The sequence below is a fragment of the Suncus etruscus genome, chromosome 8, assembly GCF_024139225.1.
Source record: "Suncus etruscus isolate mSunEtr1 chromosome 8, mSunEtr1.pri.cur, whole genome shotgun sequence".
Taxonomy (NCBI): domain Eukaryota; kingdom Metazoa; phylum Chordata; class Mammalia; order Eulipotyphla; family Soricidae; genus Suncus; species Suncus etruscus.
Window position 1 is genome coordinate 79,960,022 of NC_064855.1, and position 22,331 is coordinate 79,982,352.

A 22,331-nucleotide genomic window follows, 5' to 3' on the forward strand; every position below is an offset into this window, starting at 1 on the left:
AAAGCCAAAGCTCTACCCTGCTGGAACCACACCTGGTGCCTCCATCACCCACAATCACCATTTTCTCCATAGCCTGACCTCATCACTGACACTCTGTGATTTTCTTTTAAAACACCTATCTGACCAAACTAGGAGTATGCTGTCCTTTTAGGCTGGTATCACCAGCGCTTTATAGAACTAGTGTGGACACCTTACCCTCATATCTTCTTTCTTCCAGGAGACTTGACAACTGAGTACATTTCCTAAAGTCACAGTAATAATAAAGCTGATGTAAATTTTCGGACAGCTTCAATTGTATAATGCTGCCATCCTTATATGACCACAGCAATTAAACAGAATAAATAGCTAATGACAAGAGCTTATTAAACCTTCTGTATTGTATTAATGGTTTGAAGATAAAATAATATTAATTAATGTGCTTGCTATAGTTTTTATCTTTTTTCTTTTTTTTTAAATTATCTTCACTTCCGTTATTTTCTTTCTTTTTTTAAATTTTTATTGTGACTAAAGTTCACTCCAGCATTCCTTTTTCTCGTTTTGTTTTATTTTTTTTCTGTTTGTTTTTTATTTTATTTTTCTTCCACTTTTTTCTTTCTTTTTCACTCTTGTGGATATTATTCGGTGATTTTTATTTTAGTAGTTGATACCAAATTTTTCTTCTCTTTTTCTTAACCTTTTTATCTCCAACAGAATAGCAAAACTTGAATCACTTAGCCCCATAAATTGAGGGGGAAAAGGATGATACCAGGACCAGTCACATGAACATGTAATGTAAATAAAAAATGACCAGACTGAAACACATTATTTTCTTTCTATTTCTTAAATAGCTTAGTTTCCCTTATATAGAAGCAAATGTATTCTGATAAACTATGTAAACTATATTATGCATTTTTAAATTTTATTAAAAAATAAGAATATTCAGTGTACTGAAGAGTATAAACTTAATGTTTTATCTTGTTTTTGAAGCAACATCCAGCAGTGATCAGGGCCTAATTACTCTTGTCTTTGCACTTAGGAATCACTACTGCTGGGTTCAGGGGACCATATGTCATTTAAGGAATCCAACTCAGTTGGCCTGGTGCAAGATAAGCAACCTCCCTGCTCCTACCATCCTGTAATAATTTTCGTGAATCAGAATTATAATACTGGGGCCCGAGAGGTGGTGCTAGATGTAAGGTGTCTGCCTTGTAAGCACTAGCCAAGGAAGGACTGTGGTTCAATCCCCTGGCATCCCATATGGTCCCCCCAATCCAGGGGCAATTTCTGAGTGCTTAGCCAGGAGTAATCCCTGAGCATCAAACGAGTGTGGCCCAACTCCCCCAAAAGAATTATAATACTATCAATTTAAAATTTTTAATATGTATATCATTGTTTATAGAAATTGATTAGAAAATATAGGTCATATGTTAACACACATCATTGGTATAAATAAAAACATTCCTGACATTTATAAATCTAAAGTTTATTTTATATTTTGGGGGCTCATATCACTAGGGAGCAATGTTAAAATGATAAGAAAGTCTTGGGATTTTTTTCAATATCTATACATGTAAAAAGTAAAATCATGTTAAATTAATAATATCATAATATAGTTACACATTATATAATTTTTATTAGAAAACTGGATGCTTTAAGTGCAAGCAAGGTTGATGTTTAGAAGATAATAATTTACAGCAGTGACCATTAGGAGTAATACCACTGCCATGGCCAGAACAATAGTATATTTGGTAGAGTGCTTTCCTTTCATGGGTTTGACCTAAATTCAATCCTCAGAACCCCCTAAGATCTACTAAGCCCCAAAAGAGTGAGTACTTATTTCTTTTTTTTTTCCAAAAGCCCATAGTACTTATTTCAATACAGGAAGGAATAGCCCCTGAGAATCACGAAATGTGGTCTGAAAGAAAAAAAAAGAATAATAGCACTATAAAATTTTGCAGTGTACTTTGGTAAAGATGTTTTCATTTTTTAAGATCTATAACATTGTATATTCTATTTTCTTAAAAGTTCATATAATTACTAAAATTTTAAATCACTATTTTATTATGTAAATTCCTTATATTAAAATTCTCTTTCCAGAAAATGAATTCTCATAAGCTTTACACAAAATCAAAGAACAGTTGTCTGAGAGCATTGACTTAAAAGTGGGAGTTGTCATTCTAATCATATTCTGTCAGATTCAGATCTATTGGAACATATTTTATAATGTCACTTAGAGATGTCTGACTTTACAGTTCTTTAATACTATTTTTTAGGAAAATAATTTGAAATAGAATACTTAGAAGTAAAAATAATTATTTTGAAAATATCTAGGTGTGATGAAAAATGCTATGCTTTGAAGTCTAATTAATAAATAACATATGTTAACATAAATTAACATAAATTAAATAATCTGTAAGTGCATTCCCAGTCTTGTAAATATAATTGTAAATAAATGCACTAGTAAGGCTTGATAGATAACACTGATTTTTTTTTTTAAATTTTATGTCACAAGTTTAATGGTTTAAAACAAAGCAAAACAAAACAATAATGTTTGAAAAAGAAACAATTTTCACCAAGTTTAATGGCTTAAATCAATAAAATGTTATATTTTAAAGTTATGTAGGACAGAAATATGAAAGGTCTGGTTTGTACTGAGCTAAAATCTATGTGTTTTGAAATAATATCTTTTCTTTTGAAAACATTGAGAATAAAGTCATTACTTTGCTTCTTCTATTTATTTTGTCCTCCACTATTAACTCTTTGACTAACAACCTCTATTTTAAAAGATATTAATATTGAGTCGATTTCTTCCTTTCAATGTCACAATTATTTATCTCTAAAGACATTTTCAATTGTTTTCAAAGACGCATAGGACAATATTAGACCAAGCGATATATCTGAAAAGATTGCATTATCAGGGGCCGGGCGGTGGCGCTCGAGGTAAGGTGCCTGCCTTACCTGCGCTAGCCTAGGAGACGGACCGCGGTTCGATCCCCCGGCGTCCCATATGGTCCCCCAAGCCAAAAAAAAAGATTGCATTATCACTTTAAAGTCAGCTAATAAGAAAACATATGTTCATTTGCAAAGTCTCTTTTATTTTTCATAAAAGTATTATAATTCCAAGTTCCGGGTTAAGTGTGTGGCTATATTTAGGAATGTTCTGCATTATTTGTATTTCTCATATGAATATAAAAGTAATTTCCCCCAATAATATGAGCTTTAGCTTTAGAAATAGGCTCCTTCGGGCCGGAGAGATAGCACAGCAGTGCTTGCCTTGCAAGCAACTGACCGGAAACCTAAGGTGGTTGGTTCGAATCCCGGTGTCCCATATGGTCCCCCGTGCCTGCCAGGAGCTATTTCTGAGCAGATAGCCAGGAGTAACCCCTGAGCACCTCCGGGTGTAGCCAAAAAAAAAAGAAATAGGCTCCTTCCCTTGCCTTTACCTCCTAGTGCAGATGATAATGTCATGATATATAGAGTAGAACACAGACTGTGTTTTATCCTCACTCATCTTGGCAAAAAGTCTTTTCCAGAAAACAATTTATAAAGATACATACAAGCACTGGAGTTCTAGAGAAAATGTCTGTACAGTGTCAATTTAGTGATAAATGTGTGTAATGTTTAATACACAACAAAAACTATGTTCAGTATAAGGATTTTATTAGAAATTACGCATTGTATACGATATGTTACATAATTTCAAGGATAATTAAATATACCAGCAAGTAGACAAATTTCTATAAATGTTCTTCAAAAAATTCAAAATAAGTACATATATAAAATACTATGTAAATTGGTTATTTACACTCTACAAGTACATTTATCTATTTATACAAATATATATTTTTTTAAAAAATCCACATATGTAATAATAATATATGCTATGTCTAACAATTTATATTTATTATGCAGACTACCATTGTGAACCACAAAAATTGGTGAAGGAAGAGCACTTAGGATTTAAAAAAGGAAAGAAAATATAAAACTTTCCTCTTATTAAAAATGAAGAATTATCATAAGTCATTCTGAAACAACTGTTTCTGATATGAAACATCCACAAGATATGTAGATTATTGAGAATATCTGGGGATCTGAAGTCAGACCACTTTGGCTTGAATAATTGTTCTGTTTTACAAGAGTATCACAGTAGACAAAGTTTGATATTGTTGTGGTAGATCAAAAATAATAGTATACTAACTTTTTTTTTCTCATTCAAGGCCTTAATTCTGTTTATTCATCTTGTATCTGAGCTACATGTGACCACTTTGACTAATAAAATTCTCTTTGAGGCCACTAGCTATATAAACAAAACAAAACAAAAAACCCTAGAATATTTGTTTTTTACTATTATATAAATGTGACCTCCCAGCATTGCTAAGTGATGAAAATTCCTAAATCCCCCACCAAATCTTCTTAAAAACAATAAACAAATACCAGCAAATAAATTTACAAAGTTTTAGAGAATAATATCAGCACACAAGGTCAATAATATCTAGACATTATAACAAACTACCTACAAAGTAAACAAAAAAAATTTTTCAGAAACAAAATATGACCTTCGCTAATTAATATAATTGCTTACTTAAATCTATGAATATGGATGAAAAAATATTCCCAAATATATGTAAAGTTATCTAAGATATATGTGTGGAGAATTAATATTATTAATGTATCAATAATGCACACATAATTAAATGATTTAATGTAACCTGTATCATGTTAAGTTACTTTACAGAAAATAAGAATATTTCCTTTCTGAAACTAAATTTAAAAAATATTTCTATGATTCAATATCTTCTGTATTTTCTCTCAGTTCTTGGAAAATCTATTTTACCCTCCTCCTTTATTTAGTAATGAAACACTGAGAGTATCTCAGCAGTAAATTCAAGAAATGTGTCTTCTTACAACTTTTTCTTTTTGTATTTTCATATTTATAGATACAGTTTCAAAATGGATGACAGTGACATATATATTCTTCCAACTTTCAACACTTTTCTAAAATTATAAGCATCATGGATGTCCGCTCACTGAAAATTTTATCTTATCTAAAATTTAGTGTATTCTAGAAGTAGGAAGAGATTGCTTTTTCAAATAAATCAATAAATCCAAGATATCCCAAACTATTTAAACCATTTTCTTTCTGGTTAGACTATCTCCTATTTATCCATCAAACTGGAGCACAATGTTTGAACTACTTAGAAGTTATGAAGAATCCCTCAAGCGTCCATATTCAATATGCTCAAACAAAACTCATGTATTTTACTTTCAAATTCCCCAAAACTTCAACTACTTTTTCTATTTCTATTTTAGTCCAGTTGAATATTATATCTTGCCTAGAATATATACTAGAATACATAATGTTTTATTAATATTTTATACTTAAGTCTTTGATTCGCTAACTTAATTATTCAAATACATTCAAGTAAAATTTATAGAAAATCAGTTTCCTTTTACTAAACAATTTTAGTTATATGATTTTTACTCTATTAATGATGAATATAAACTTCTCCATAACAATTGATCCATGTTTCCTTCAAGGAATATTTTAAGCATCTCAGCCTAATGGTATTTTTATAAATTCATAAAGTAAGCATTACACCCAATTAATAGAGTGTTTAATCCATATAAAATCATGACCACCTGTCTCCAGTTACATAATTATTATTTTTATCTTTCCAATCATTGTCATTTAATATTTAAATATATTTGAATATTCTATTATTTTACGATTATTAGAATTTATTTTATTGGTTTTCTCATGCTGTATAGCAAGTTATCAAAATATTGCCACTTAACATATTTTCAAAGAAACAGCACCAACATATAGAAAATGGCAAAGTGAAAGCAGCAGTGTGGAGGAAATTGGAGACATCCAGAGCAGCTCGTCCTTGTGCTACCCTGAGCATTAAATTCCTCAAAACCAAGCCTGGCAATAGGGTACCGGACACCTGGAAGCAAAATCCTATCACCAGATTGAAAATCAACTTTCTAGGAAATTGCCAGAGGAAAAAGATGGCAGCGTGACAGCCTTAAACAATGAAGTAGTATTGGAAGCAGCTACTTGGTGGTGTTTACAGAGATAGGAATATGGCAGTGAGTAGAACCCTGATTTGATCCTAAAACTGGCCTGGAAATTGTGTAACAATTTATGGCTATTTTGTGGAAGGCTGTTACTATTGCCAAAGGAGTGAGCAAGGATAAGGCAATAGCTATATAGCAATGAGGCACCTTCTATGAGATTGAGAAGTGTTGGTGATGGCTTACAGGAGACTATCATAGTGTGCCGCCATGACTGAATTCCATGTAGATCTCAGGGCTGCAAGAGCTGAAAAACTTACTGAACAGTTGAATAACAGCTGCTGAGGACAGAGTCAGTGAGCTATTAAGATAAGCTGAATAACATCTCTGCATAATAGAAGTTAAAAGACAGCTTTAGAATATGGAAAAATTCTTAAAATAAGCAAATAATAGACATTTAGGATAAATTCAACAGGAATACTGTAATAATCATTGGAGTTCTAGAGAGACAGGAAGAAAACAATAGCTTCTTCTTTTAAGAAGCTTAAGAAGCTATAGTCAAAGACATCATTTCTGAGAAGTTCCCACAAATAAAGAATGTGTGCATGCACATCCTGGATGTCTGAAGAGTACCAGCTAGAAAGAACAAAATGAGACAGGTAGTCTTACTTCACCTCCTAACAATAAGATGAAATCAGAAGATATGTCATCATTTGATCTGTACAAAAGCCAAATTCGCTATTTACAGAAGACTGACTATGACAACCATTACTGTCAGAACTTATCCTGGGACCAATAAAAAGGACCCTAGTTTAGGCTTTGGCCTATGATATGTACAACAACCAAGATCTCTAATTCCAGAGGTCTAACTGAAACAACTGCAACGGAGCATATCTTCTGGAAACATAATGACTCTATCCTAGGGTTTCTCCTAGGATCGGGGCAAAAACCAAGACCACCAATTACAGAAGACTGATTAAAACAACACTGATGGATCACAACTCCGAGAACCATAAGAAAGATTCCATCCTAGGCTCCATCCTTTGACCTGTGCAAATATCAAGATGTATAGCTACATATGCATGATTTTAACATTCAGGACAGAGTGGAAAGTTTCTAGACAACACAGAAACACCTAGGGAAGAGAATAAGAATATGTATGGAGCCTGTAGTTATTCCCATGACAGAATACTTCAAGGGCGAAGAAACCCTGTATCTCTTAGGCAAAGGGAATTCCCTTTCTAATCTCCCCAATATTTACTGTGCCTATGCAAGAAAAAAGTAAACTAGAAGCACAAATTAATTTTTTTAGTTTTGTTATTGTTGTTTCTTGTTTTTTTTGTGCTTCATTTTGTTTTTATTTCAGGACAGTGGTTATTGTGTGGTTGTTGTCTATTTTGCTGCGGTGATTTTTGAGTTTTTTTGTTTTGATCATTTTATCTTTTATTTTTCTATATTGTTGTGTTTTTTCTTCCTTTTTCTTTTCTTAAATTGGTAGATATAGCCTCTAGAAGGATTACTCCCATTTTTGCTTGATTTTTGCCCCATTTTATTTTATTGTATTTTTTTTCTTTCATTCTAACAGAACCACACAACTTTAACCATCTTGTTCCGCCTCACAACTGGAGGGGGAAATTATGAAGGGTACCAAGCCCAAACAGTTGTATGAAAATTAAGTAGAAATAAAAAATGATCAGACTTAAGCACCAAATCCAAAGCCAATAACAACAGAATCGATACTCAATTTACAACATACTAGACACAGAGAGGACCACTTATACTAACAGTCCGGGGGTAAAAAAAAGGGGGATATGGGATGCATGCTGGGAACAGGGGTGAAGGGAGGACAATATTAGTGGTGGGAATGCCCCTTATTCAATGTCACTATGCACCTAAAATATTACTATGAAAGATTTGTAATCCGCTTTGATTAAAATAAAAATAGGAAAATAAAAAAATTAAATGAAAGCACCCCAAGATACATCAAATCGCAATAATATAAACCACAGATTGAGGCTGGAATAGGGGCGCAGTGATATTTGCCTTGTATGTGGCTGACTTAGGACGGACTGCAGTTCGATTCCCTGGCATCCAAAGACTCCACAAAATAAGCTTCTGGAAACAGTAGATTTTTTTTTAAAGCTGAATGAAATTTTATTTTATTTTATTTTATTTTATTTTTATTTTTATTTTTTTTAATTTATTTAAACACCTTAATTACATACATGATTGTGTTTGGGTTTCAGTCATGTAAAGAACACCACCCATCACCAGTGCAACATTCCCATCACCAATGTCCCAAGTCTCCCTTTGCCCCACACGACCCCCGCCTGTACTCTAGACAGGCTCTCCATTTTCCTCATACATTCTCATTATTAGGACAGTTCAAAATGTAGTTATTTCCCTAACTAAACTCATCACTCTTTGTGGTGAGCTTCCTGAGGTGAGCTGGAAGTTCCAGCTCTTTTCTCTTTTGTGTCTGAAAATTATTATTACAAGGGTGTCTTTCATTTTTCTTAAAACCCATAGATGAGTGAGACCATTCTGCGTTTTTCTCTCTCTCTCTGACTTATTTCACTCAGCATAATACATTCCGTGTACATCCATGTATAGGAAAATTTCATGACTTCGTCTCTCCTGACAGCTGCATAATATTCCATTGTGTATATGTACCACAGTTTCTTTAGCTATTCGTCTGTTGAAGGGCATCTTGGTTGTTTCCAGAGTCTTGCTATGGTAAATAGTGCTGCAATGAATATAGGTGTAAGGAAGGGGTGTTTGTATTGTATTTTTGTGTTCCTAGGGTATATTCCTAGGAGTGGTATAGCTGGATCGTATGGGAACTCGATTTCCAGTTTTTGGAGGAATCTCCATATCGCTTTCCATAAAGGTTGAACTAGACGGCATTCCCACCAGCAGTGGATAAGAGTTCCTTTCTCTCCACATCCCCGCCAACACTGTTTATTCTCATTCTTTGTGATGTGTGCCATTCTCTGGGGTGTGAGGTGGTATCTCATCGTTGTTTTGATTTGCATCTCCCTGATGATTAGTGATGTGGAACATTTCTTCATGTGTCTTTTGGCCATGTGTATTTCTTCTTTGTCAAAGTGTCTGTTCATTTCTTCTCCCCATTTTTTGATGGGGTTAGATGGTTTTTTCTTGTAAAGTTCTGTCAGTGCCTTGTATATTTTGGAGATTAGCCCCTTATCTGATGGGTATTGGGTGAATAGTTTCTCCCACTCAGTGGGTGGCTCTTGTATCCTGGGCACTATTTCCTTTGAGGTGCAGAAGCTTCTCAGCTTAATATATTCCCATCTGTTAATCTCTGCTTTCACTTGCTTGGAGAGTGAAGTTTCCTCCTTGAAGATGCCTGTAATGTCCTGGAGTGTTTTGCCTATGTGCTGTTCTATATATCTTATGGTTTGGGGGCTGATATTGAGGTCTTTAATCCATTTGGATTTTACCTTCGTACATGATGTTAGCTGGGGGTCTAAGTTCAATTTTTTGCAAGTGGCTATCCAAATGTGCCAACACCACTTGTTGAAGAGGCTTTCCCTGCTCCATTTAGGATTTCCTGCTCCTTTATCAAAAATTAGGTGGTTGTATGTCTGGGGAACATTTTCTGAGTATTCAAGCCTATTCCACTGATCTGAGGACCTATCCTTATTCCAATACCATGCTGTTTTGATAACTGTTGCTTTGTAGTACAGTTTAAAGTTGGGGAAAGTAATTCCTCCCATATTCTTTTTCCCAATGACTGCTTTAGCTATTCGAGGGTGTTTATTGTTCCAAATGAATTTCAAAAGTGTCTGATCCACTTCTTTGAAGAATGTCATGGGTATCTTTAGAGGGATGGCATTAAATCTGTATAATGCCTTGGGGAGTATTGCCATTTTGATGATGTTAATCCTGCCAATCCATGAGCAGGGTATGCGTTTCCATTTCCGTGTGTCCTCTCTTATTTCTTGGAGCAGAGTTTTATAGTTTTCTTTGTATAGGTCCTTCACATATTTAGTCAAGTTGATTCCAAGATATTTGAGTTTGTGTGGCACTATTGTGAATGGGGTTGTTTTCTTAATGTCCATTTCATCCTTATTACTATTGGTGTATAGAAAGGCCATTGATTTTTGTGTGTTAATTTTGTAGCCTGCCACCTTGCTATATGAGTCTATTGTTTCTAGAAGCTTTTTGATAGAGTCTTTAGGGTTTTCTAAGTAGAGTATCATGTCATCTGCAAACAGTGAGAGCTTGACTTCTTCCTTTCCTATCTGGATTCCCTTGATATCCTTTTCTTGCCTAATCGCTATAGCAAGTATTTCCAGTGCTATGTTGAATAGGAGTGGTGAGAGAGGAAAACCTTGTCTTTTGCCAGAATTTAGAATTAAAGCTTTCAGTTTTTCTCCATTGAGGATAATATTTGCCACTGGCTTGTGGTAGATGGCCTTCACTATATTGAGAAAGGTTCCCTCCATTCCCATCTTGCGAAACAGTAGATTTTTAAAGTAGCAAGGTAAAATATTAATATAAAAAAACCCATGACTTTTCAATATACAAATAGTGAAAGAGAATCTATAGATATTAAAAAGATTCCCATTCAAACTTATTCTTCAGAATGTCAAAACACATGGAGTCAAGTTAACTAAAAACTTGAAATATCAAAAAAAAAAAACCTAAGAAACTACAAAATATTGCTTCAAGAAATAAAGGACATTTTCATTATACCCTTTTCACAGACTGGTAGAATTAAAATCATCAAATGACAATAGTTCCTAAAGCATTGTACAAATTTAATGCAATCCCTAGAAGCATAAATATGACATTTATCAAGGAAATAGATCAAACACTCCTAAAATTCACATGGAGTCTAAACTTCCACAAATATCTAAAACAATTTTTGGGTAAAAGATGATGGGAGACATCACAGTTCCTAAACTTGAACTGTATATATAGCAGTAGTCATTAAAACATCATAGTCCCCCCAATGCAGCCATTGTAGATTCTACTGAGTGGAGACCCAAGGTCCACCTCTGCATCTCCTGTACCTTTCAACGCATTGCAGTTGAATGTGCAGAGACTTCCTGTTTCATCACAAGCCTCCACTCAGAGTGCTCTGCAGCTCAGTCTGCTCATCAGCGCTGGCCTGTTCTTGATAGATTTGCTGACTCACTCATAAAAGTAATTCCCTAAGCAACAAAAATGCTAATTTAACTGGTGCTGTGGTACATTCAAAGGCATGAGGGCATTGTGGCTTAACATTTTTTGATGGCTCTCAAGATAATGTTAAGAAAAAATAAAGGAAAAAGGGTCTGGCAAAAGTAAAAAAAAAAGTTATGGTCCTGGAATAAAACACTCTCAGGTCAATAGAATAGACATGAATATTCTAAGATGGACGGTCTGGTATAAGATCAATTAATTTTTGATATATGGGCTATAAATACAAAGTGAACTGAAGGAAAGCTTTGAATCAAGGAAAGCCTCTTCACCAAGTGATGTTTGTGGAAACTGGATAACTACATGAAAAAAATAGCAAACTCAGAACTTTATTTTTTGCCAAGCACAAAAGTCAAATCAAAATTATTTAAAGACCTTGATATTAGTTAGACATGACACTTTAAGGTAAATAGAGAAAAATCCAGGCAGAACACTCCATGACTACTAAATACTAAAGGCATCCTCAAGGAAAATACTTGACTGGACAAGTAATGAAAGCAAAGATAAACAAATGGAATGACATTAAATGAAAAGATTCTGCACCACCAAGGAAAAGGTGACTAGGATACAAAGATTACCCATGAAATGGGAAAAACTATTCATCCAAAATTCATCTAATACTGGTAAATATTTAAGATATACAAGGCAGGGGTGGAAGTGAGCAAAAAAATAACATTTTATTTATTCCCAAAATGAGAAGAAATGAATAGACATTTTCTCAAGGAAGAACTGCAGATTGCGGGGCCGGGAAGGTGGCGCTAGAGGTAAGATGTCTGCCTTACAAGCGCTAGCCAAGGAACGGACCTCGGTTCGATCCCCCGGCGTCCCATATGGTCCCCCCAAGCCAGGGGCGATTTCTGAGCACATAGCCAGGAGTAACCCCTGAGTGTCAAACGGGTGTGGCCCAAAAACAAACAAACAAGCAAAAAAAAAGAAATGCAGATTGCCTGAACGTACATGAAAAAATGCTCCACATCATTAATCATCAGAGAGATAATCAAAACAAAATGAGATATCATCTCATACCACAGAGACTTGGACACATAGCAAGAACAAAACACTGAGTGCTGGGGTGAATTTTTGGAGAAAGGGATGCTCATTCATTGTTGTGTCCACATTTTAGGGGAAACAGTATGGATGTTTCTCAAAAAAAAAAAAAAAGGAAAAAAACTAGAAATTGAGTTCCATATGGTCCAGCAATACCACTTTAGAAATATAATCTAGGAACACAAATACACAATACAAAAAATCCCTCTGCACTCCTATTTTCATCACAGTATTATTAACAATATCCTGGATCTGGAAACAACCCAGGTGCCAAAAACAGATGAGTGGCTAAGGAAACTGGTACATCTACACAATAGAGTACTATTCAGCTGATAAGAAAAATTAAGTAATGAAATTTGCTTATACATGGATTTATACTGAGAATTTTACACTTGGTTAAATGAGTCAGAAGGAAGGAAATAGTCATAGACTAACTCACTCATTTGTGGTATTTAAAGGGAAAATAATACAGTATTGAAATAATATTCAGAGACAAGAGAGATGAGGACTAGAGTACCAGTCCATGCTATGAAACTTGCTACAAATAGTGGAGCAAAGCATTTAGGGTAGATAAGGGACCATTATAATGATGATATTTAGAATTGATCATTCGGAACATTGAGTGTTTTGTGAAGATGAAGTGATATAGAGGGTACCCCTTCATTAAAAATATTGCAACCACAGTGTCTAAAAGGAATAAAATTGATGCAAAATGCCTGTCCTAATGGCAGAGATGGGATGGGTGGGAGGGTCAACTGGGAATTGGAGGCAGAAAATGTACATTGTAAGACTGAAACACAATAATAGAGTTTGTAATCATGTTGTTTAAGTTAACAGAAAAAATTATATTTATTTTTGTTCCAATATTTGTCAGTTTTATAATACTTGTGGACTAAATAGATATTCTCCACTTATGTCTCAAAAAGTTGAAATCAATATTCCAGTTTAGCTGAGTTTATAACACCATCTCTTGGGAATGAATCCATTTCAGGAATCCAAAATGCTGGAGAATCCAGCACTTTGCTTTTAAATACAACAAATTTAATGGTTTTTCTTTTTTTTTAATTGTAACTTTCCTTGATATGAAGGTTTGCTCGTAGTATCAGGTCTATGATAAAAATCATCATTCTTTCTTAAAAGTCTGAACATGTCAAATCCTTCTATTATCTGATTAAAAAATTACTTCCTGGATCCCAGACATAGAATTGGCACAGCTCTTCACATCAGCTGCAGGAAACAAACTCCACCTGGGACAGCCTTAATACTGCGGGGTCAACAACAAGGGCCAGCTCTAACATGATATCCTGACATTGAGGAAAACGTGAACAACTTGACCTGAGAGCAGATTAGCATACCTTACCAGCTAACGACAAGACAAAACCAGAAGACTCGGCACCCTTTGGTAGGTCCAAAAGCCAAGATCGTGACTTACAGATGACTGGCTACTAGAACCACGACCAGACAGTATACATCTTGGGACCAATAAAAAAGCCCTAGTTTAGGGTTTGAACTATGACTTGTACAATAATCATGATCCCCAGTCCCAAAGGTCTGACAGAGACAACTGCAACAGAATGGGGCTTCTAGAAGCACAAAGAAAGACACTATCCTAGGTGCCATCCTAGGTTCAGTGCAAAGATCAAGATCACCAACCACAGAAGATGGATTCAAATGACACTGAGGTAACAGAACCTCTAGAACCACAAAGACTGACTTCATCATAAGTCCCACCTCAGGATCTGTGCAGATACTGAGACCTCTAAACACAGAGCTCTGATTGGATCACCCTGGACAGAACAGTAGTCTTCCACACACCAAAAAAAAAAAACACCACCGGGAGAATAAATGATCCTGAGCAAAGTCTAGAGTTGATCCCATGACAGTATACTCCAAGGACGGAGAAACCCCATATCTCTTAGGCCAAGTGAATTCCTTTTCGAATGACCCCAATATTTACTGTGCCAGGGCAGGAGGGGAAAAAACAAAAATACAAAAAGCACAAAACCTTGGTTATTTTATATATATATATATATACATATATATTTTTTATCTTCATTTATTATTGTTATTATTATTTTTATTTACCTATCTATTTCGGTTGATTTCTCTGTTTGGGTGTGATTATTGAAATCGTTGTCCCCAAATATACTTATTTTTTTTTCTCTTCTTTTCTCTTTTTTCGTTATGTGCTATGCCATGTTTCTTATTTCAAGACCATGGCGTGTTTTTGGTCTGTTTGTTTGTTTTTTTTTTCCGTCTATTTTTTGTGGTGCTTATCGATATAGCTGGAGTCCTCACTGGATAATTGACACTTTTTTTTTTTTTTTTGGTACTGGTGGAGTGTTTCACCTTCTTTTTCTCCTTCATCTCCCAAATCGATGATGAGAGCCTCTAGAAGGATTCCACCCATTTTTGGAGTATTAGACTCTTACCCCAGTTTATATATCTTCTCTTTTTCCAGCAAAACCATGCAACTTGAACTAGCTAGTCCTGCCTACAGTTAGAGGGGGAGATAAAGGAGGCATCAAGACCAAACAGGTGCAAGACTACTAGGTAGTGGGTTGGATACAGAGGGGACCACATATTCTAGCCGCCGTGGGGGTGAGGGAAGAGGAAATGGGAGGTAGGACAAAAACGGAGGTGTAGGGAGGACAATTTGGTGATGGGAATCCCCCCTGATTTTATGTAAATATGTACCTAAAATGTTACTGTCAACAATATGTAAGACACTATGATCAAAATAAAAATTATATTAAAAAATTACTTCCAATTGGATAAAGATCATATCAATTGGATAAGACCCACACAGATAATCTATCAAACAAGTGAATAATAATCATATTATTGGCAACATCTCAATATGGCAGTATGTATATGAGTCTTTGAATAAATAAGGATCAAGATTCTCAGGTGACTATTTTAGATTAGTGTTCCACAGATGTTGCACTTTTATCTTCCTAAATACATATTTAGTTTAATCAGTTAGTTATATCAATCCAGAAGTGTCTTGAGAACAGTTTGCATAAAGAAAGAATGTAGACAACATTTTTATAAATGCATAAACTGAAAACATCTTCGGAGACATTCTTCACTGAATTCTGCGTACTTAATGTCTATTAAAATAATAGTTAATACCTCACATTCGTCACTTTATTCATTCATTTTACATCTTACTTAAAGTAACATTGCATCATGAAATTATAGGAGTTATAAAAGTTTATAGTAATAAATGTTTTTATAATAATTTTAAACTATATTAGTTTTGGATTTCACTATATAATTGTTAATTTGCCTTATTTTCCTATTGCTCTTTTTCTTACATAGCAACAACTGTTGAGCCCTAATTTTATTCTGAATCCTGAAAATATATTTTTACTTTTTCGGTTTATTTGTCTTTTTCTTAATGTAACACATAAGAATTAAATAAATGGTATTTATCTTTCTGCTAAATTCACTAATCAAACAATATAGGTGCCATTTATGTTGTTGCAAATAAAAATATTTCATTTTTTTATATTTTATTTTGTATTCCACTGTTTGTATATATATCTTATATTTCTAGTCATCTGCTCTGCAGTTTTATGATGTTGCAAACTTTTGATAATTACACAGTACAATAATAAACATAGCATAGCAGATCACATATTTATCCAAATTATGTTTACTTGCATGTACTTTAAATTAAATGCTTGAGTGTTTTAATAAATAGGGACAGGGAACAAATTTGAATAAATATGGACCAGGAACACAAACATTAGATAAACAAATTACTGCTAATTAATAATCAAGTGAATTTAAAACTATATATAATGAGAATCAAATTAAATTATTTTGACATGTAGTACCTAAAACTAAAATTATAAACTCAAGTGAGAAAAAGAGATTATTGTAACTAATAATAAGGCTATATTTCATAAATTACCTAGTTTATTATTGAAAGATTTTAAACACCTCTTAGTTGTTAAGTTTATTGTATTTTCCAGTCCAATTTTCAAATGTTCAGGTTTCACTAAAAAAAATAAAAATGAATTTGCATACATTAAAAAGTAAGACTTTATGTAAACTAACTCCCATATATTACATGCTTCAAGGCTGATGATAATATCTCAGCTTTTTCATATGCCTCATTTGATCATATTTTTTGCATAAGAGTACTTAATAGGGTAATAGAATCACCATAATTTTCAGAAAGCTACTTAACTTGGCCTTTACAAGAAAGGAGATATATCAATACAGAGTGACAGATCTAAAATGACCTTTAAAAATGACGTTTCTGGAGATAAAATTTATTGGGTTGAGAACAGCATGACATTCTATTGGCAACAAGGTATTCAAGGAAAGGAACATCACTATAAACTCTGTTGTACATTTAATTAGTAGGTGGAAGTGAAGTGAAATTAATGAATACAGACACACACAGAACCCACATGCTTGACAAGACTTCTGTGACCTGTTTAAATATTTCTTTTTTTTTTTTTTTTTTGGTTTTTGGGCCACACCCGTTTGACGCTCAGGGGTTACTCCTGGCTATGTGCTCAGAAATCGCCCCTGGCTTGGGGGGACCATATGGGACACCGGGGGATCGAACCGCGGTCCTTCCTTGGCTAGCGCTTGCAAGGCAGACACCTTACCTCCAGCGCCACCTACCCGGCCCATGTTTAAATATTTCAATGTTAGAAAGTTATTGTTGGGGAACATAATTATTTGATAATTAAATATTTATCAATGACTTTAATCTGTTTAAAGCTACCTTTTTTCAATAAGTGATAAGAGATGGAGAAACAATGGTTCAGTCTATCTAATAGAATAGACTTTGAGATGAGTTTATCATTTCAATTTCTGTGTTTTAATAATCAGGAGCTTAAATAAAAATTCTCTTAAAAAAAACAAAAAAAGAAAAAAATTATCTTGAGAATTAGATCATATCTATAAAACCATGAATGCTTTCACTTACAAACCCATGCAGCATTAAGAAAGAAACATTTGCCACCTTTGTTATTCCTTTGATAGATAATGTGAAAACTGCAAAATTCTATAAGAGTGCCTGATACAGAGGTTGGAGAGAGAAAAGGAAAAATATATGTATAATAGAAGAAATAAATAATAATACATTTCAAAAGGCATTAAAGGAAAAAATGCTGTTTAAGAGGCTAACTTACTTTTGGAAATAAACAGACAAGGAGGTATTTGTGGAGGTATTAAATACATAAAGGAAATATAGACTTCCCCATTGAGTCTTTTGAGATATTCTTGTGGGGAAGGGTGTGTGTGTGTGGTGGAATCCAGGGCAATTTTTCATCACACATCTTGTTTTGTTGAGTTTGTGAAGTTTTTTGTAGCCATGAGTGAAGTATCCTTTGGCTGGGGTCCTTCTGGGGCTGAATCGATAGCATGCAACACAGTCCAAGATTAAGAAGGTAAGAAGTAGGGCCATTAAACATGAGTCAGCAGGTGCATTGGTTGCAGCTACTTGCCGAAGCATGGGAGGGTGTCCTTTTGGTTTGGGAACTTGGTGGTGGTTTATTGGAGTAGGAGGTTGGTCTCGGTACCTAATGGGTTAATAACTGAGGGTAAAGAGGATTAAATAAGGAAGGATAATGAACCTGAATTGGGGGATGAGAGGATAGAAAGATTTCAGAATGGGGAGGAGGGGTAATATATGAGGGGCTATATACAATTTAGGCTTGACTTGTTTACATTTTAGATTTGGCAATCAGAGAGGAGTCATGCCCACATAAAGACAAACATTAGTGTTCTATTCTTAGGTTGTTGTTGGAGGCCTGACCCTCATAGGCTGGGTCTGAACTCTTAAGATATGATTGAGTAAAGAAAATATAAATAATTGGTTATTGTTTGCAATACATATTTAGAATTTGATTAGTACCTCATTAAATCTTTATTCAGTAGCAACATTAAACACATAATGGTGTTTCTGAGAAACATTTTTTTAAATTTTTATAAAATAGAACTTTGCCTAAAGAGCAATGCACATGGAAGTACAATAGGTAGATTTCTTTCCCAGCATGCAGCTTAGTCAGGGTTCAATATGTGACATTTAGATGGCCTCCTGATTCTTCCAGGAGTGGTCTTTGAGCTAAGAACATGCCCTGACTACTGCTGGTTTTGCAACAAACAAAACAAGAGAAAAAACCAAGAGAAAACAAAAGAGAAAAAAGCCAAGGGGAGAAAAAAATACTTTGTCGGAGTCAGAGAAATTTGTACAGTGTTTAAGACACTTGCCTTCTCTGTGGTAATTGATTGGATTTGATCCCTAGAAGCACATATGGTCCCCCAGAGAACCTCTAGTGTAGTTCCTGAGCTTGCAAAGCAGGTGTGGTTAAGGGGAAAGAAAAAAATAGCTTTGCTGGATCTAAGGTTCTCCAATTAGGGCAAATAGTATGGAAAATCCTTGAGTTTGGGGGGACATTTACTTGAAAAGCATGAAACCAAAACTTAGATATATTAATATTTATGTTTATTTCAACATTATATACAATATAAACCAGCTAGGTAAGAATTTAAATATATTAACAAATTAATGCATGACGTTTGGTGACTTGAAGGAGTTAGGGAAGCAATCTTTGCATGTGCCTTTGGAAGCTTGTGAGCACAGCTCAAATAATCCAGGTTGTCTCTGACCCAATAAGGCCCAAAAGTTGAATCGCACATGCCTGTTGGTCAATTATCATGGGAAATGGTCCTCAAGGACTCCTGAGTTCTACTCATAAAAGAGTATTTGAGGCGGTCAGAGAGATAGTATAGTATGTCTTGCATGTCTCTGACCAGCGTTCAATCCTTGGCATCACATATGTTCCCTTAAAACCCGTGTACAGAATAAGAGTAAGCCCTAAGCATCACTGGCCATGGTATTCCAAAACTTTAAAAATAAAACAAATGATTATTTGGAATACACACAGACAAGAAATGGAATATGACTCAGCAATAAGAAAAAAATTACATTCTTCCATTTGCAAGAATATGAATAAGAACAAAAGAGCATTATTATTGATTAAATAAGCCAAAGGGAGGTGAACACTGTATGGTTTAAAAATATACCATATCGGGCCCGGAGAGATAGCACAGCAGTGTTTGTCTTGCAAGCAGCCGATCCAGGACCAAAGGTGGTTGGTTCAAATCCCGGTGTCCCATATGGTCCCCCTTGCCTGCCAAGAGCTATTTCTGAGCAGACAGCCAGGAGTAACCCCTGAGCACCGCCGGGTGTGGCCCAAAAACCAAATATATATATATATATATATATATATATATATATATATATATATATATATATATGTATATATATATATATATGTATATATATATACATATATATATATATATACCATATCATGCTTTATATATTACACAAAACAAACAAAAAATTTAACTTAAAAATAAAACCAGTGTTATCCCGAGGCTTTGTACTTCTGATTAGAATATTCATGAAAATTTTAAGCAAAGCAAAGAAAAATGGTAAAACCTGACATGCTTTCTATTAATAAAAAAAGGAATAAAAAAGCTGAATCAATTAATCCAAAAGTCACCTATAAAGAACATAAAATATATTTATCCGCTATCTTTACTGGCGAAACAGAAGACTGCTACAGATGGGAATATGGGGGAAAATGCTTAACATTTAGAAACTTCATGGGTTAGAATACAAAAGAGCCTATCACAAAGACTTAGCAAGTATCTGCCAACTTTTTTCTTATTGTGTAATTTTCAATTACATGTGTGTATCATCTAGAAAGAGAGAAGTGAGAAAATGGGAAAGAGTAGTGGGGGAAAAAGCAACTAACTGTCTGTTTTATTTTTCTGTAGGTTTTATCTTTTCAGAATGTCAATTTGATTACTGTGCCTAAGACCATGCTTTTCTTTTTCAAATTTTTGTCATGGTAATATTGACAAAGTGCACTGACTGGATTAAGTGTGTGGTTATTGGAATAGGTTTTGGGATTGCTTGAAGCATCAGAGCAATTATACTCTTGGTATAAAATATTTTATAATATATCCAATATTTCATTTTCTTAGTCTTCCTTTATAGATACTTAGTATTTAAATTTTAAATACTTAGTCTTTATGTCTTGAATTATAGATTTATTTACTTGAAGGGTATATATTATAAGTCTCAAACATTATATTCTTAGTAATTTCAAAATTCCGTTCCTGAAATCAGTGGCATATAACTCATTTTAATAATGCAACATTGACTACTTATCCTCTAATGTTTATCACATTTCACAGTTAAGAACCTCGAATATGATTTGTAATGTATGTTATTCTATGAATTCAAATTAATATATAGTGGTGGCATCTTTATTTCAAATAAAATTCTGCAAATAATATTTTAAAAGTTATTTGTAACCTAATTTTATAGACGTCTTTGTTGCTATATATCTTTTACACTTTACAATGATTCAGTCAATTAAGGCTATAATTTTTTTAATTTTGTTTATATAATATTTTATATAACTATATTTATAGGTAGGATATTCTAAAATATTTGTTGATACCACAGCCATGAGTGTTGAAAAATCTTTTTCTTCCACCAGTGTCCATTGAGCCCACTCCCTTTATTATTAACCCTGCCCTCTATCTTCTCACACACATTTTTCTAGTAACCTCAGTTCTCTGGTTGAGTCTAAGGATTTGAAATATCTTTGCTATATAAGCATACATATATATATAAAGTCATTTTAGATTAAATAATATAAATATATAAAGAAAACTTTTATGTAGAACATTTTCACAAATGTGAGGTGATGTTTCTTATTGTTTTAATTTACATTTTCCTAATAATCAATAATAAGAAGCACTTTTACACATTTTCTTGATCATGTGTATGAATTCTTGATAAAGTAACTTTTCAGATCTCTCCATGTTTTGATGGAACTGTTTAATTTTGTTTCTGAGTTCTTAGAGCTCTTTTAGGATTGTTGGAATTGGTCCCTTTGTTAGTTGTATGGTATGTGGATATTATATCCCATTCTTGGGAAATGTTTTTGTTTTAATGATTGCTTCTCTCACTGAATGGAAGGTTTTCTATTTGATTATTGTTTTGTATACATTTAACTTTGTTTACCTTTCCAGTGAAATGAATCATGGAATACACCACTTATAGCAATAGAATAGAAAATGTGTCTTGTTTTCTTCTATGCATTTTATAAATTAAGATCTAATGTTTAGGTATTTAATTCTCTATTAGTTGACTTTTGTTCATGAGTATAAAATAGTGCTAAAGCTTATTTGTTTGCATGTAACTAACCTATTTTCCTAATATCACTTGTTGAAGTTACTAATTTTATTTTCTTGGCTCCTTTGTTGTAATTAGCAATCAAAATATCTAAGAGTTTTAGTTGGGGGGGTGTCAAGATTTCTTTAGCTACTTGGAGATTTTATGGAATTTTTAAAGAGGTATTAGTATTTTTTAGTAATATTTATTTTATTTCTTTAAGACTGTCAGGGGTTACTCCTGGCTATGCACTCAGAAGTCGCTCCTGACTTGGGGGACCATATGGGACACCGAGGGATCGAACCGCGATCCGTCCTAGGCTAGTGCAGGCAAGGCAGGCACCTTACCTCTAGCGCTACTGCCCTCCCAGCCCGAGTAGTACAATTTTTAACAATACTATTTATTTAATAAATGAACATGAAATATGTTTCAATTCTCTCATGTCTTCTCACAATATGATCTAGATTTTTCTTTCTAATGTTATATATTTCTCCCAGTGCTTGAATTTTACAAATTCAAGATCTTAGGCTCTTTATTTTAAATTAGCTACAAACATATGTGACTATAACATTGTGGGCTCTCATTCTATTCTAATGACATGCATTTAAATTTGTATTCCAATTCACAAAACTTTGTAGCTTTATATATAGTTTTATCAATGTCAATAATTTTTTCAAGTCTTTCTGAGGAGTTGTGATAAGAATTGTACTGAATTTATACAAGAGCTTGAGTAGGACATTTTTTTTAATATTGCCAATAGTAAAACTTACTACTCCCAGTTCAAAAATATAGGATGCTTTTAATCATGTTTTGTCCTCATGTTTCATTAACAGTAACATTAAAGGAT